This window comes from Protopterus annectens, chromosome 1.part0 (assembly GCF_019279795.1).
Source record: "Protopterus annectens isolate FY-2018-M chromosome 1.part0, PAN1.0, whole genome shotgun sequence".
NCBI classification, from domain to species: Eukaryota; Metazoa; Chordata; order Ceratodontiformes; family Protopteridae; genus Protopterus; species Protopterus annectens.
Genome location: NC_056725.1, coordinates 1,384,401,089 through 1,384,415,856, shown reverse-complemented (window position 1 = coordinate 1,384,415,856; position 14,768 = coordinate 1,384,401,089). Strand labels below are relative to the sequence as shown.

Below are 14,768 nucleotides of genomic sequence, written 5' to 3'. Positions count from 1 at the left end.
TATGTATCTAGCTAAAAGTATAACATTTCATCAGCTTGAACAACTCATCTCTGTGACAGTAGTTATCAAAGTTTTAACAGCAGTCTAGATGCTGGAGGGTCAAAAAAAAAGTGTGGGGAACCGGGTAGCCAGAAGTCAGTTTGTTTCACACAAGAGGAATAGAAAACTCACTTGCAAGTAAAAGTGTATAGAAAGCATACCTCTGAACTATCCAGAATTTTGCCTTTTATTTTTGGTCCATTCCTCAAAATCTGTGGTTTCCTGGTAAATTACAGATGACTGAAGTCACTTAATAATGACAGACTTTGAGTTTCCAGCTTCCATGCCCTTTAAAAATATGTGCTAATGCAAAACCTGCTATTCTATGAGATTTCTAATTTTATAAAAGCAAAATATAAAATCTGTCCTTGATTTTTGACATTTATTTCCCCCATTATTTTGGCACAGTCCAGAATTCTTGTGCTAAGAGATCAGCAGGTATGGTAGACAGAAATTTCCATGCTCGATGTTACTGCCTGTTGACATCTTGGATGAATACAAAATGGATACGGCATAGAAAATAACTTTCCTTATTCTGTTAAAATGGCACAGCCCCCAGGACATACACTGCTCAGGCTTCCCTTTCTGTAGAGGCATTAGCTAGAAAGGAAAGCAATAACAGATAACTGATAAGGTCAGCAGGTTATGGGGAACTAAAGCATAAAACACAGCAGTCTGGAAATATGCACAACATACAATATCTTCTCCTCATCTCTTTCTGTACCCGAGCAGAATAAAATAAGTAAATAAATTTAAAAAACACAGTTGCAAATTCTAGAACAATTGCCTCAATAAACCAGTTACTGAATGCTTATTGGCTTACAAAATCATCTGACAGCACAAACTAAAAAGTATAGAAAGTCACATTTTATGTACAAAGCAAAGCTCACACATACCTCTAAATTAACTACAAAGTCACTACCGTCACCAAAGAAAATATATGAAAACTATTGGTAAACTCACTTGCCCACGATGTATTCTTTCTAATCCAAGTTTGCATCTGATGCACCGGCTGGGGTTAATATAGTTCTTACAAATATGCTGCAGAAATATCACTATCCCCAATTCTGCTGTGCTAACTTTAAAAAAAGAAGCAGCTTAATACCGGAGACCAAGATAAGTGGCAAGCTGCAAAACTTTCATCACATCTGGTTCACTCTATATGCTGCTATCACATTCCAAGATAATGCAACCAAAATGTTATCTTATGCTTCTGTGCTTCTGCTCTTACGCCCGTCACCAGAGCCTTTTAGGTTCATAGGTTGGTACTAGGCTATCGGCCCTAGGGCCTATACAAGCCTAGCCATAACAATTCCCTGGCTATTTCTTCCCACACTATTTAATTCCCTGGACCCCTGTCTAGCAGGGCTACTGACATGATCCCCAGGGTGAATTTCCTTTCTCCCATCCAATCGTCAGGGTTCCTTTTGAAGAGGGCCAAGGAGGCACTCTGCTTGACATGTATGGGCAGTCTATTCCAGAGTCTGGGGAGTCTCTGGGTCAAGAACCTATCCCTCCAGCATGTTTTGTTTATTGTGATGACATGGTTTAGATCCCTGGAGAGTGTGGCTCTGAGGGATTGGGATTTCTTTAAGTGTAGCATGGCCAACATCTCTGGGTTTGACATGGCCTTGTATGTTAAGCAGAGATTGCCTCTGAGTAGACGACATGTGACAGAGTATAGATGGAGTTTTTTAAGGTGGTCAGCATAGGGCATCTGCTTTAGGCCTGTGATTCTTTTAGTTAGGTATTTCTGTGGCCTTTCCAGGTTTTGCCGATGTCTTGAGAGGTACATACCAAATGGGGCATTGTATTCTATAATGGGTCTAATGAAGGATGAGTACAGTGGGACAATGACCTTTTTTCTGGATGAAAAGCCCTTAGTGATGAGGTGTGCCACATAGAAGGATTTCCTGACTGTTGTGGCGATGTGGTTATTGAAGGTGAGACCACTGTCCATCTGTGTCCCTAAGTCTCTTATCACACTTTTGGTGTTTAGTGTACTGCCACCTATGTGATAATTCACGGGTACATGTTTTTTTTCCCAAAGGGGATAACTATACATTTCTTGGCATTGAGCTTGGGCCCATGGCTCTGGCACCAAGCATCTGTTTCTGTAAGGCCCTTTTGTAGAGTATCCACATCATTGGGGATTCAATAATGGCTCCCACTTTGCAGTCATCTACGAACTTTGTTAGCCAGAGTCCCTTAGTGTTGGCTTGTACTTCAGAGAAGTAGATGCCAAACAAGAGCGGTCCCAGGACTGAACCCTGAGGTACTCCACTTGTCACTTGTCTGGAGTTGGATTTGGAGTCAGCTACTTTTACAGTCTGGGTTCTGTCAGTAAGCCAGTTCGTAACCCATCGAGTAATGTAGGGATTAATGCCCAGCTTACTAAGTATATCTATGATTCCAGAGTGGGGGATGGTGTCAAAGGTCTTGGCGAGGTTCAGATAGGCTGTGTGGACTGCTTTACCATCATCCAATGCTCTGGAGACTGATTTGAAGAAGTCAATCAGGTTCAGGAGACAAGATCGGCCCTTCACGAACCCAAACTGGGTGGGGTCCAGTGTTTGAAGGTTGCCAATATCTTTGTTTATAAGTTCCATGATAACATGCTCCATGGCTTGGCAGATCAGGCTCGTCAGACTGATGAGGCGGTAGTTCTCAGGATCCAAGGTGGATCCTCCCTTGTGGAGTGGGATAACTGTAGCTATGCGCCACTCAGTGGGCACGAAGCCTGAGGTAAGGGTATGATTAAACATGACACTTAGGCAAGGTGCCAGTTCATTTTATAGATTATGTCACCTGTTCAGTTACAAAATCACTCATTCCATAAGGCTGCAAAGAATTTACTGTATCACCCACTTTCTCCCGCCTACTCAACCACTTAACTTTCCATTACTAACCTTTTTTTTTTTGTTCTGTATTTCATCTAAGTGCCTCAACAACAGATTATCATGGAGCTCCCTCTTCCATGTAAGGTTGCCAACTGTACAGAATTTTTCCGGATTGTCCGAATAAAGGCTGTTGTCCGGTTGTCTGGATTTCACAGTGTAAATCCGGAAATTATTTTTCGCAGGCTCGCCGCTTGCAGCAGTTGAAAAAAAAAAAAAACTTGACTGGTGCCTGCCGAGTGCCGAGTCTGACATTCTGAGATTTAGAGAAGCTTGGTTTTAAGATGATACATTAGACTCCCCAGGATCATGCAAAATTACAATAACATTTTAAGTTAACTGACATAGCAAAAGAAACATGAGTGGTATTTCCTCTTGGTATTGCAATGCGTTAATCACACCCTTTTAAATCATTAGTTATAAAAAAGGTTCTGCACAGTAGATGGCAATTCAACTCACACTGGACGTTTTATCAAGCTCCTGATATAGCGCTTGTAATTGCATACATATAATTTTCATTTTCTTTCAAACATTTTGAAGCCGTAATAGAAGCAACTTATAAAACTACTCAAGGAGAAATTTCATTCTAATGCGTTACTTAAGTCTGAACTGGTTAAGGTAAACAAGTCAGTCCTACAAAGCTTAAGAGTTCTGCAAATCCATTCTTAAACTATTACACAGCCCACAACTGCTGATGAAACATCAGCGGGTTTAGTTACACACTACTAGTCACAAGTCACCTACCTAACCTTATTATTGCATGTTGAGGTTGCTAAGCAACCATATATGCACGCATAGAGCCATAGACAAATGTGGTGTGTGTGTAAACTAACTCCATACTCCACTCGAGTCCACTCCGATTTCCGAACGAACTCATGTTAAAAACATCATGCAACAGCGGCAACACTCAAATGCATTGCCTAACCATTTTCCACGATATTTTGAGAAAGGCTGTGTCCTGTCGAAAGAAATTGTCCATAATACATGTTCAGAACTTCAGACTCAGAGAGTGGTGGATGATTCTGCTTTTTCTGTGTATGTATTTTTCTGTGCATGCTAGCAGGAGGGTGGAGTCCACAAAAGCAGCTCTCGAGTCGAGCCCCGAATACAACAACAACTTTGACTCACTCTGTACACTCTTTAGATGGGGACGTGTGTGGGGTTTGCTGGGTTCATACAGCTCACATTGACACACAATTCATGCAAATCTAGTTGTCAGTCAGCCTGCAGCCCTGCCCAGTAACCGAACTGAAGCATTTCCCCTGAAGCTGATTGGTTAATCTCAGTTTGCAAGTAAAAGCTGAGATAACCAATTACCACTGATTCAGCACCGCGCCAGACTTGAAGAAAGCAAACTGAAATCCATGTTTGACAGCTCCTGAGAGTGAGGCATGTATAAAAACACTATGTAGCCAATATCCACCATTATGCAAAGAAAAGGCGAAGGTGACTGACTGACTGTGTGGAAAACAACAAAAGGGAATTATCTTTTAGGCGGGAAGAAGAAGGGGAAGGAAGCGGTCAAGTCTGGACTGTAGAAGAAGTCAATTATTAGGTAAGTAAGTACAGTGGATACATTACAGGCAAATAACTTTCACTGCATATTTATTTTACACAGAAGGTATAATAAAAAACAATAAATAATAAATAATACACAACTGCACAGTGCATTATTAATGGAATGGTGGTCATTTTCATAGTACTTTCCTTTGAATTGTACAGTCAGTATCAGTAGTAGTAGTAAATGTGTGACTACAGAGACATAGACAGATTCTAAATTTATAGATTGGTAGCAGTGTGGAAGAGTGGAACACTGTGGAAAGTATAGTAAAATTGTAAACCAGTGGGAAAAAGGGAGAAGAAGAAGATATGGTAATGGCAGTCTAGAGTTTAGCTGAAATGTAAAAGAAAACATAACATTGGTGGTTTATGTTTGTAGTTGTAGAGTTTTATCCTAGGAAAGTGCAAGAGCAAAGTAAGGAATCCAAATTTTTTAGGTATTGTGTGTTAGTTGTGATTTGAAGGAGTTTTAATTGTCAGTTTGAGGGAGAGAGAGTGTTGGTGTTCTACTTTTTTTTTTTTTTTTTTTGAGACCATTTAGTATAGTGAGTTCCCTGCTGCATTGATTTGGATTACAAATAGTTGTTTCTTTCTTTTGTGGAGCATAGAATTCTGCTTGTAGAGTAGTGCTCGATAATGCCATTTACAGTCTCAGAAGGCATGGGTAGTTTTCTACAGTAGTTTTCTGGTTTGTTAATGGGATTATGCATTGTCACTAACTTAGCTAGCTCAATCCAGTCTGTTGTTGTAAGACTGCACAATGGTGTAGTTGTCAGTGATATCACAGCAGTACAGAAGGAAGATAAGATTAAATTAATAATTTAAAATACTAAAATACATTAAATTAATAATTTAAAATACTAAAATAGAAATTAAAAATAAAAATAAAGTAAGAAAAAAACTGAAAGTTTTTTCTACAGCAGAAACAAAACAAAACAAATACAACACAGTAGAAATATAAGAATATATAACAAGCAGTACTATAAATAGATAAAAAGGCACACGTAAAAAAAAATTACCACCAGTCATCACCAATGTATCTATGTATGCCATACACTTAACGTTTATAGTTTTATAGGGCAGATAGAGACGTATACAGTGGTGAGCTATGTAGACAGTTATGTAAATAGCAATGACATTCTGTTGCACATAATGTTTTACCCATTTAGTGGGTTAGGCTATGGGTTTGTTGTTCAGAGCAGTCTGATTTAGTGTGTGTATTGGAACTTGGAAGAAGCTGTTATGGTTATGGAATCTGGATGCCCAGGCTGCATCTAATGCTTTTGTAGCGCTCCCTTTTTGGCAGGAGTTTGGTTTCATGCATCTATTATATATTTATATATATGCTATATTATAATTCAAACTGTTCAATCATGCAGAGAGACTGTATATAATTGCATTCTGAATTAATAACAGTACAACAACTTTGTTGATCTGTCCCCTTCAAGTTGTTTGCTAATTATGTAGTTCATCACCAGTATGAACAGTAGTGGGTGGGTTCAAAACTACATCCGAATGGACATCCACACACCCACTGGAAATCCCTCTGAGTCCACACTGTTTGTACTTCAACAGTACTTATGTCATTGGGCTCTTGTACTGTACATAGCCTGTATGAAGTCCACTGTTTCTGGAGCCTTTGAACTATCTTAGCACTGCCAACATCAACTTTCTTGGAACCTTGTATGCTTTCTCCAAATCTAGAAATGCCCATTTGGACTCTTTCCACATGTCTAGCCTTTTCTCCACAGTCCACTATCTGCCTCATTGCAACAGGTTGGTTTATTTGGTTAGTGTATCCTCCTGATGATCTGAATCCAAACGTCTCCTGCCTCCCCCACCCTTACTTTCTTCTAGCACCATGATTCTACTTATTTGTTAATGAGGGGCAAGTAAATTACATTGTTTTCCTTTTCTACTAGGAAATTTAATAGACAAACAGGATTTGCTACATCACACATCTTGAAATGGATAATGGACTTCCTGCACCTGTGAAGAAGATAACCTCACTTCTTACATGTGCGACTACTAAGGAAGTCACTCCACCTAAAAAAAAATGACGAATTTGCGTGTTTCGACAGGAGTGGCTGAAGGATTCAGAGTTCAAATCATGGTTATACCGGGATGATAAAAACGTCGACTTTGCCAGGTGTAAAGTTTGCTGCTGTTCATTTTCTGTCAGAACTGATGGACTTACAGCCGTCCGGAAACATGCAGCTGGTGACAAGCACAAACGAAACTTTGAAAGCCAAAAAATGTCAAGTACATTGAAGCATTTCTTTCCTACTCCCAACTGTTTGGATGAAGAACAAGTTACTGCTTCCGAATTAGCAATGACGTTTCATGGAATACAACATCATTATAGCTACTCTTCGCAGGCTTGTGGTAATAAACTCTTTTGCCAAATATTTTCCGATTCCAAATTGAGCAAAAAAAGTTCCTGTGGAAAAAACAAAGCAGAGATATTCACTGAAAACATCTTATCACCTCATTCCGTGGAGCTGGCTATAAGGGAACTGCAACAAAATAAGCCATTCTCATTAGCAACGGATGCTTCAAACAAAGGCAATCTGAAAATGTATCCGGTGTCAGTCAGGTTCCTTTCATCTAGCAGAGGTGTCACTGATCATTTGATTTCTATGTGGACAGTGATGAAACGGCAGATGGAGTAACAACCAAGATTTTAGAAGTGCTAGAAGGCAATGGTCTGCAAGTTGTTGAAAACTTAGTCAGCTACTGTGCTGATAATGCATCTGTCAACTATGGCAAGCACCATTCCATTTTTACTAATTTAAAGACCAAACAGCCACGTCTTATCAAAGCAAACTTCAACTGCCATGTTCTGCACAACACTGCCAAACACGCATGCAAACAGCTACGCTATGATGTTGAGCAGTTGATTGTCAAGGTGTACAACGGATTTTCATCATCAGCTAAACGGTTGAACGAGCTGAAATCTTGATATGACTTTGCAGGGGAAGAATACGTTGCTTTATTGCATCATATTCCTGTACGTTGGTTGTCTCTTGAACCTGCAGTTGAAAGGCTAATAAAATGCTGGACAGCTGTAAAGATTTACTTATCAGTGAAGGAAAACAGGAAACAAATAAACTGATTTGGAGTTTTATTTCAGATCAGGAAGATGGGTTGCTGAAGAATGGTGAACTTTCTGTCCCAGAATGCTACATCCATTTTGTGTACAGCTTCATGAGAATGTTCACACAGGCCATTAAGCAGCTGGAGTCAAACACAATTTATATCACACAGCTTTTTGCTGTGATGGAGAAAGTACACAATGAATTGGTGGAGAGAAAAAATTATCAATTTTTTGGCTTTGCTGTTAACAACAATTTCAGATTTATGACCAACAGCCAGGTGTCATCGTTTAAAACAGAAACACTGAAAGTGTACGATTGAGCGATTGCTTATCTGGATAAGTGGTTTGACTTTGAAACAAGTCTGCTGAAGAAACTGCGTGTTCTAAACCTTGATGAGCCTTGCTGCTTTTCTGACATTTTAGAGATAGTATCAGCCTGTGGTGTGACTGTTGATGGAGATGAAATGTATGCGGAGTATCTGTGCTTGAAACAAGTCATTCCAAAGCTGAAGTTGACAAACGATGGGTTGAATTCTTTAGTGGTTGTGATGCACCTAACTTGAAACGAATCATCAAATTTGTTTTTGCTATTCCTACTAGCAATGCCCATGTTGAATGTATATTTTCAATGATGAAAAGCTTGTGGACTGATGAAAGAAACCGCATGAGGCTTGAACTTGTGAAAGCTGAACTATGTGTAAAAGTCAACTTTGATATGTCGTGTTCTCAGTTTTTTCACTATGTATCCAAAGAAAAGTCATTGCTGAGAGCTGCAAAAAGTGAGCAGAAATATTCATTTAAGAAGAACAGGGATTAGAGCAGTAAACAGTAGACATGGAACAATAACAGTTTATGGACCTGGTATATATTCGTTTGAAGTGTTAGGGACAGTAGGAGGAGGACCTTGTGGGATTCAAGTGGGACTGGGAGACGTCCTTAAAACTGGATGGCTTTAGCATGTCCTCAGTCAGAGGAGACTTCTATTCTATAACAAAAGAACAGCAAGCCCCAGAAACTTCTAGGAGTAGGAGAGCACTGACTGAGTCATTGTGCATCCTAATGTAACTGTAAATATTCCATTCCAACTCAGAGAGTGGGAGATTTGATGGCCATCCAGCAGCAGGACTAACTGAAGCCAAAGCAAGCCCACCAAAACAGTGAGTGCAGCTGCTGCTGTAACCAGTGCTGTGTATGTGTAGCAGGTCATTTAACACTCGCAGTACTAGTCTAGACTGTAAAAAGGATCCAGGCTGATCCCATTGTGCCATGTTTACTTCAAGCAGTCACAACGTCTACTTATCAAATTATCAGTTTACTGTAGAAGCAGTTACATCTTTTCTGTACCAAGTTATCAATTTGTAGATGAGGAGTCTAAGAGACCAAGAAAAGTCTAAGGGCTATTTGTAAAATTGTAAATTTTCATCAGCAGAATATATTTAAAAGTAGGGTATTGTAAAATGCAAAATTAATAAAAGGAAAGCTGTGTTTGCTAAACTGCTGATAGGAGAAGAAAAAACTATGAAGATTTGCTTTCTGGATTATATATACTTCAGCAAATTTCCTTAATTTTTAAGCAGATTAGCTAAACTGTACCGGAAGAACTGTTGATCCTGCCTTCAGAGGGTGGCTAAAGGGTACAGAGTTGTTTATCTGCAAATTTTCAAAAGACCCCAAAAATGTATAATAAAAGCTGATTATGTATTGCATATCCTAACTGCAGACTGCTATAGGAACTATGTCACAGAGTGTGTTTAGACTGCATCTGATTCTGCATGGAAACATGGGAACTTTTCTATACTTTAGACATATTAATTGACTAGCAAATTCAGCCAGTAGTAGTGCCAGTGCTAAGGCTAAGGTCTATTGATTTAAATTTGCTTATCCATTTCTGCGAAGGAAGTGCTTTGCGTTTTCTAATTTTTGTGTAAGAGAAGATAAAACAAGTGTCCTCTCCTCCGTCCTAAATTTGTTTTCCTCTGTTTTAACTATGTTGAACTGCAACTGAGCGTTTTGTTTCCCCTTGCTAAACTGTGTGTGAAAAAATATTATAAACCAATATTTTGTGTGCCCTTCCTTAACACTGTGTTAACTTTGCTATAATATGCATGCAACAAAAATGGTGCGTCTAGCAGTGCACTAGCAATTAAAATAAAGTTTCATATTACATATGTATGTGTCACTGTGCAGCTGTGTATATGCATGTTCATGTTTTGTGTGTGTAAGAGTGAGACAGAATTCTGTGAACTACTTACAGTTTAAGCATCAGGATAATTATTCTCTTTGGCTAGGAGCCTATGAATGGAGAAGTTTGCTGTCATGTATGAATAAAAAGTGTACATTTAATTGAAGTAAAAACCCTGTGAGTCTTTAGCACCTAGGCCTCCTTCAGACCTTCACAATCACATATTTGGTTGAAGTCACCTAACATCAGCTCACTGACTCATCATCTTTTTTCCCATAATTTTGCATCATTTAATCCTTTTCAGCATTAGTGAATTGAGCAAAATGGTTTATTTTTCTATATAATATTTATTTTCAATTTTACTGTCTCCTCACATTGTCCACTTTTTTGGGTAATTGTAAATATGCCAATTTTAATTCAGGCTCCTTCTATTGTGTCCACCCCAGCCTATGTTTTCCAGGGATCCTTTTCAAATACATTTATTAGTTATTTATTTTGTCAATTAGCTTTGTTTAGTCTGTCTGTACATCTTCATGAAGATTATCTGCAATTATTAACCCCATCCTACAGCAAGCAAGATAATTCAAGCATCATCAAGTTCTTGACAGGCAGTGTCAGCCGACAGCAGACAATACATTTTCAGTATTAAGCAGAATAAAGTATTAAGTACTTTCAGCTCAACTAATCATAAAGAAAGATCATATGACATGTCCAATGTAATGGGAAGCAGAGGGCTGCCACTTGCCACCTTTTCAAATGCCCAAGGTTGGACATTTTTTGTAGAAACGTGAGATTTTGCAGGAAAGAAACATACCCATGGGTATGTTTTATTGTTCCATGGCTATGTAAATACAAAATCTTACAGTTTACAGCCAGAAAAAAGTAAGAAATGTAAGTTGCAGTTAATAGAGATAATGCGAGAGAGGGACTAATGATTCCAAACATTATTAAGCAAAATTTTGTATTTTGAGTACCAAAATTACATGCCTTTGTTGTTTTCACGTACATGTCCAGAATTTTCGACATGAAAAGTTGGCAACCCTACTTCCATGCTGTCAACTCATTTATTCTACTGCAAAGTGACAGACCATTTATCTCAAGACGATGGTGACACTCACTCATCCCAGCCCATGGTGGCAGAATTTAAGCCCACTTGTTTTCTGAATGGCGAAAGAACCAATAAGCCCATTTCTTTCTCCAAAGAAACAAGAGTCAGGTGTAATGGTGAACCCTCAAGGACCTTACCTATCAACCTCACCCACTGCTGCTGCCATGACTTTTACTGTGTTATTGTAGCACTCTGGACATTCACACCATGTCAGTGTGGTCATCCAGTCCAAAAAGAGGGACCAGCTATGGCCCTTCTCCCTGGGGAGGACATGTCAAAAACTGCCATGTCTCCTCTCCCTCTCACACCACCACCTCCAGTGCATAGGTTCACTACTCAAACCTGGGCTGTTTAGGCCAAAGTCAGGGCTTTATCCTTCTTTACCAATGGAGCTAGCACCATTATTGTGATTTGTTATGAAATAAAATGGTGCAACCATACGGCTGCTGCCTCCCAGTGTTTGGTTCCATTCCAAGTCAGCGTGCTTTCCATATAGTCTGCATGTCATTGCCGAGTACATTTGAGTTTTTACTGGGATGTCTGACTTCCTCCCTCACAAAAGTCACACTAATATGTGAACTGGCTACCCTCTAGACTGACTGTAGATGTGTATGCACCCGAGTGGGGGTATGTACTGTATCTGCCATATTATCTAGCACTGGCCTTCTGCCTTACTCCAGCTGATTTAAAAGACAAGCTCTAGCTTCTATGTGAACCGGACACAACAGATAAGGTATCAGAAAATGAAACAATATAGCAATAACCCACGCCTGGGTGTGGGTAATGCTAAATTTACCCATGGTTGGCGTGGTTTGGTCCCGAGGGCGAAGCCTGAGGGACCAAACAAAGCCAACCGTGGGTAAATTTAGCATTACCCACACCCAGAAGTGGGTTATTGCTATTATACCATGACATTATTTAAGAAAAGAAACTATTACTTTTCTTAAATAATGGCACAGTATAATGCCTGTTTACTGCCCTTCCGCAGATGTCTGGCATCCGCGGCAGTTCTGATGTACCTGCGCAGTACATCAGAGTTGTGGGCAAAACGGAGAAAGCAAGATCTCCGTTTTTTATTCTCGCTATGTTAAATGAGTTTAACATAGCGAGACAGTTTAAAATAAGCAACGGACATCTCCGCTGTTTTTTTAACTGTCTCGCTATGTTAAACTCATTTAACATAGCGAGATTAAAAAGCAACGGAGATCTTGCTTTCTCCGTTGTTTTACATGTTAAATGGGTTTAACATAGCGAGACAGCTTTAAAATAAGCAACGGACATCTCCGCTGTTTTTTAAACTGTCTCGCTATGTTAAACCCATTTAACATAGCGAGACAGTGTTTTAAAAAAACGAGTTATACTAATGGAAAAAAGTCCGGGCAACCGGACCTTTTTCCATTAGTATAACTCGATTTACAACGGGCACGCTGGCCAATCAGCGTGCACGTTTTGGGGGGGGGTCATGGTATAATATATCTTTTTCCTGCCTCTCAGGTTTCCATCCCTCTATAGTCCAGGCAGATCTTGGCAACAGCTGGAAGGATAAGCAAAGCAAGATAAAGAGGTCTGGGGAGAGGCTAAAAAACCTCCCCTCTCACACAAAGTTTTCTTTCTTTAACTGATCATTACCTTGTACTTGGATTGTACTTGGCATTCATTACTTCTGTTCTACAACTTGGGAAAATACTAATTAATAGGAGGCACTGATTTTATTAGTGGTCAAACATAATCCAGCATCTTTTCTGTAAAAAAATACCAGTTGTATAAGAGATTTGGGGGCACAGCTCTCAACTGTCCAGATTTTTACAGAATGTCCAGATTTTTTACTTGTATTTTTGATCAATTTCTCATAAAATTGTAGTTTTTTGGCAAATCGTTGGGGACTGAAGTCAGAAAATAATAACAGAAATGTAATTTTCAGGCTTCATATCTTTCAGAAAATTAATGCTAATGCAAAACCAGTTATTCTACCAACTTTCTAAGTTTGTAATAGCAATATTTAAAAACTGCCCCTTTGCCCCCACCCATTAATTGTGGCTTTGTCCATATTTCTTACTAGAGGTTTTGGGGACAGAACAAAACGTTGAGCCAAAACCTGTAACGCCCCCACCCAAGAAAAAACGGGGACAACTGAGAGGCGTGGATAAGACTCGGGTGTTTTCCAGCTCCTGCAGTTTCATCTCTTCCCACAATGGATGTCCTTGGTTTGGTTCGGTTCAGACATTTACGATATACAAGTAGAATAGCAAGATGAAAAGTCAAACGACAGAAGTGAAACAAAATTTATTTGGTAAACATCGATGGTATGCGGCTGCCTACTGTAGCTATCTGTCAAAATACCTGATAAATGTTTGTGACTCTTACAAACTCATATACCATAACCCCAAGTCCCGCATATACTAACCCCAATCATATAATAATTAAAAATAACACCCCCCACATTGTCTACGCCGAGTTCAGTTATTGACTACTGACGTGCAATGCAGAGAACAAAAAGTGTCCGACTCCATGAACTTCAGTTTGCTGTTCGCTTCACCACACACCTGCTTTCAGAAAACAGGCTAATTAAAACCCAGTGCAAAAGAAGAAGAAAACACCTTTTTTTATTAAACAGCTTCTGGAATACTGTTAAATGTCAAAGATTACTGAAGTGTTTAGCGCCAAACTATTCAGGATAAAATCTACAGTATCTCTGCAGTCACAGCGAATTCATTTGTTTTCCCTTTTAGTTATGTAAAGCAGGTACGGCACCTGAATGGCTGAAGTCACAAAAGCAGACTTGCGCATTAACCTAAAAAATACTATCCGGCTCAATTTTCCAAACTACTCGGACTTCATGAGATATAACACATGTTAATGTTTTTGTATGTCTCACAAATTATGTTTGCGACAGATCCCTACCTGTCACGTTTCTCCACATTCTGGCAGTAGCACTTCACCGTGAGTTGGCAACTTGCCACAGATCATCAGTAGAAGTGATGATTATGTCGTGCAGCCAGGATAAGTTTGTAAAGCCTTTGAATGTGTCACACATTCTGTGTGAAGTCTGTCCATGTAAATGTGTATAAAAAACTATCTACTAAACAATGATTGTTAAGACTCCCTTACTCAAGTAACCTCACAGAGACGAATGAATCATCAACTAGGACTGTGAGAGTAGCGACATCTAATGGTTACAATTAACAAATGCACTTCTATTGCTGTTACCAAGAAGTAAAGTTTGAATACAACTTTCGTAACATGGAGCCAGTCTGTCACAAGGTGCAGACAATGAACAGCAAGCCATGTTACCAAGAAATGTCAGAAGAACATAAGAGTCAAAACAACCTGTAGTATTTGCAGAAAACTCCATAAGTGGACTTCACATTTTAATATGTTAGCAGGGTTACCACCGGTTCCTGTTTAGGAAGGACAGTGTAATAGCCTGTGAGCCACAATTAGCTGGATGAATAAAATACTGTTGTGTACAATCTTACCATAACGGTAGATGTCCTTGCCTTCACCGCTGCAGTATTCCTTACTAATGGGATTCCCTGCCATGAAGCCCTCTTTCTGGCCAGTTTACAAAATATTTCCATTGCTTTTAGGTACACTGAATGTCACCTGCTTACTCCTTGTGTAAGGTAGGGCATAAAGCCTTTAAGGTGACATTCAAGCGTACCATCTTCAGAACAGATTGCCCTAGTAGGAACAGCAGTCCAAAGAAAACTAAGGAGAATCTGCATAGCCAGAAAGGGAAAAAGACCAGAGGGATGGAGGGAGAGAATGAATACTGCAGCAGTGAAGGCAAGGATATCTACCATTATGGCAAGATTTTACACAACTGTACTATGTCCTTACATTCACCACTGCAGTATTCCTTACTAAGAGAGTGCAAAAGCTCAA

General features: G+C 39.4%; 1 protein-coding gene across 1 annotated transcript in view; it reads right to left on the bottom strand.

The window, feature by feature from the left end:
- ANKRD6 (ankyrin repeat domain 6) overlaps nucleotides 1-13,941 on the bottom strand; it is a 1,808,044-nt gene extending 1,794,103 nt beyond the window's left edge. The window contains exon 1 of the mRNA XM_044067116.1: nucleotides 13,785-13,941. The gene's annotated coding sequence lies outside the window, so the exon portion shown is untranslated. The remainder of the gene's footprint in view (nucleotides 1-13,784) is intronic.
- Between the last annotated feature and the right edge of the window lie 827 nt (nucleotides 13,942-14,768).